Raw genomic sequence first — 3,920 nt, 5'->3', positions numbered from 1 at the left:
GATATTGAGGGCTAAAGTAGAAGCCAAATGTTTTGAGACTGATGAGGGCAACTGGTGTACATAGGTGCCTGACTCAATGGATGGATGTATGGGCTGTGATAAGAAATGTATGAGCCCTCAACAAAATAATTAAAAAAAACAAAAGAATAATGAGGGTAACAAATGTACAAATGTGCTTTATACAATTGATGTATGTATGGATTGTGATGAGTTGTATAAGCCCCCAATTAAAAATATATATAGAAAAATAAATAAATAAAATAAAATATTACATACGTGGAAAAAAAAAAAAGAATAAGCCATCTCAGAAGCAGGAACCAAGAGAGAAATTCCAGGATCATGTAAGAAAAAGGGCCACCAGCAGAGAATGTTCAAGATTTCTGTAAGTGGTGAAGGTCTAGACCACATACCAGAGGCTGTGTCATGGAGACCATGGGACAGAGCCAAGAAGTCAGGCCAAGATCAGAGGTTGAGACAGACAGAGCAGCAGCCCCGAGACTACAAGACTGTGAGGCAAAGCCATGGGCTGACTTCCCGGCCCACATACGCAGAGGCCAAGGGAGGATGTGGTTGAGAATCTGAGGACTAGAAAGAAACTTGGCTGCCGGCTGAGGGGAAGACCAGTGACTATATTCTTACTGTCTACTGATTCTAACGTGTGGTAACTTGTTAACTTGCCTAAGAGAGCCTCGTAATTGTGAGTTTCGTCTATGTGGCCATTGCAGTGAGTTACTGAATCCAGCAGAGAAGTGGAGTGTTGTGTTTGGTGTTACCAACCCACACCAAACAAACAAACAACAAGTCGAGGTTGCCTCATCGTGGCCCTACAGGACAAGGTGGCACTGCCCGGTGGGTTTCTGGGACAGTCACTGTGTGCAGGAATAGAAAGCCTGTCTTCCTCCCACAGAGCTGCTGGGGGTTTCACTGCTGACATTTTGGATCATAGCCCGACTTGTTACCAAGATGCCACCAGGGCTCCTTCTAAAAGAAAAACTGAGGCGGGAGACATGTCTTCAGGGAGTCGGCCTTTGTTTGTGTGTGGAGATAGGTTCTCCTCCTCCCTTGTGTAGTCAAAGGCAGTCAGATATGGCGCCAGTGCTGTTTCCTCAGCAGTAATCTTGAGATGGGTTGACACGGTGGCTGAAACGATGGGTTCAGGCATAGGAACAATTGTGAGGATGGCACAAGACCCTCCGTGTGTCATTCTGTTGTGCATAGGGTCGCTATGGGTTAGAATTAACTCGATGGCACATAACAACCACAACAATCTTGAGGACCTGGTAGTGTTGTGTACACATTGAGAGGTCAACAAAGAAAGTGCTGTTCATATGGTATTTTGCACACAATAAATTGGCAATTCATTATTAGTGATATGGAGATAGAAAGAGCTGCAAATTTATAACCACCACCATATTATAGGAAATATGTTGAAGGAAATATTTCAAGGAAAGATCAGGGTGAATATGGAAATAATGTTAATGTCTCTTGTTAAAATTCTCAATAGGGTGTTATTTACCAGGGAGCTGCATTAAGAAAGGGTTGGGAAAGGAAGTGTTCAGGCTCCTACTTTGAGTAAAATTGAGTTGACAATTTTTGCTAAAGCAGGAGTAATCAAACCTGTTATGTGAGCAGCCAGTGACTATTTTAGGATTTACAGGTCATAGAAGGGGGACCACCCCACGCCCCCGCACCACCACCACCCCCCCCCCAAAAGCAGAAAAAAGTTTCCCTGGGCGGAGTCTTTGTAGTACACATTTTTCTCACTAGGCGAGCATGAAGCAACTCACTCTGAGTCAAGTGCCCCCCCCGTGACAATGCCTGGGAAGGTTCTCTCTGGTCACAGTGAATTTTTTCATAAAAGCAGTTTCTCTGGAACTTCGGTTTTTTGTGATGACCACTTAAAGAAAACAGCGTGTGGCTGTGAAATTTTGTTTCCTGCTCAGGAAAAATGGCACAAAAACTGTTGTGATGTTGAACACAGCTTATAAGGACAGCACTATGGGAAAAACTCCAGTGTACAAGTGGTTTTCTTGTTTCAAAAAGGGTGAAAAGTCAATTGGTGACAAACCTCATTCTGGACATCTGTCAACTTATCAAACAGACAAAAGTGCCAACTTGTAGTGCATTTAGAGTTCATTCCACCAGGTCAGACTATTAATCAAGATTTCTGTTTTGAAGTTCTGAAAAGATAGCTTAACAGTGTGCGACAAAAAAGGCCTGATTTGTGGCAGATGGGGGAACTGGTTTTTGCCACCACGACAATGCACCTGCTCATGAAGCCAGCTCAGTGAGCCAGTTTTTGGCAAAAACCAGCATGCCACTCTTCCCCTTCACACCTTACTCATTTGACCTCGCTCAGTGTGACTTCTTTTTTCCCCCCCTGCAAGTGAAGAGGGGCATGAAACAACAGCGAGTTGACAATATGGAAGAGTTGAAGAAAAAAAGAAGAAACAAAACCGAGGGAGGTGCTATTGGCTATCCAAACAGATGAGTTTGAAAATTGTTTCTAAGAATGGAATCACAGATTTGACAAATGCACTAAATGTAATGAAGGGTACTTTGAAGGTGATAAGGTTGTTTTGTAAAAAAATTTATTTACATAGTTTTGATGAAAAAAATTCCATTTCATTATGGGTACCTCCTTGTACAGTCGCTAACTTTGGACATACCATCTGAAAGACTAAGGTTATTAAAGTACATCTTATTGGGTAAAATGCCAATGAAGAAGAGGGACATCCCCAGTGCAATGGCGGCAACAGTGGACCCAACAATGCTCATGGTCAAGGAGAGTGCCGAGTGCAGGACGAGACGCTGTTTCCTTCTGTCCTACATAAAGTTGCCCTGAGTCAGAACCTTTTCAATTGCAACTGAGAACAACACAGGCTCTGTGATAGCTACTCAATACTGCTTAATCTATAAATACACGAGAATAGCTGTGTTCCACTAAAAGTGTATTTACATGAAAGGAAGATGACTGGATTTCACCAGCAAGTCATACGTCATTGACTTCTCGTCTAAGTCATGGAATAGGAGGAATTAGACAGATTTCGCTGACACACAATTTTATAACAGATAAGTTGCACTTTACTAGTTTAAAAATATTTAGAGAGAAGAACGAGGAGAGTGATAGGAATAGATAGTACTTTTAGTAGATAATGAAACACTTGGAGACATTTGGATAGATGATAATAAATGTTTTCTTCATGATATAAATAATATTTCCTCCCCTAAGTATTTGGACTAGAAATGCTGATGAAAGCAATATAAAGTGCATATATAAAACTATAAAATATTAAAAATAATGTATAGAAAACTCAAATACATGAATAATGGTTGAATATATTTTATTGGGTACTTCCTCTCTCTCTTCGTCCCCTCCCCGGCACCATAACATGTGGTCGATTAGTTCTTCCAAAAAGAATTCCCCTGGCATAGATAAGATGATTCTAAATTTCAGTGCACATTTTCAAAAAAGTTTCATAATAGAAAAAGTATTACCAGAGAAATATATTAAATTAGACTAAGTAAATATATTCCTCTTTAAAGGCATTTAAACAATAGATACCTTTTATTTTTTGTACATCTATAAATAGCTTGTAAAATACATTAAATATTTTAAAAATATAGTAGAAGAATATACTAGCAATGTTTAAGAATCAAACAGTATTTTTTTAAATAAAATACTTTTGCACACATTTTTCTCTGAAGCAAAAGAAAATAATAAAGAATAATTGCCTTAATTATTTTGTAAAGTGACAGATAAGAAAATAACAGCAATTATCTCAACATCTCACTCTAGGATGAAAGGGTTAAAAAAAACAACCCAACTTGTTTTTAACCCACCTCCTTCGAAGTTCTGCTGTGTATGTATTAATCATCACTAGAGAGGGCTAATGAGCACATGGATCAAATTTGATTCA

Source organism: Echinops telfairi, unplaced genomic scaffold (genome assembly GCF_000313985.2).
Source record: "Echinops telfairi isolate 266 unplaced genomic scaffold, ASM31398v2 ScPeMD7_3533;HRSCAF=4204_0, whole genome shotgun sequence".
NCBI lineage: Eukaryota > Metazoa > Chordata > Mammalia > Afrosoricida > Tenrecidae > Echinops > Echinops telfairi.
Note: the sequence above shows the minus strand (reverse complement) of the source record.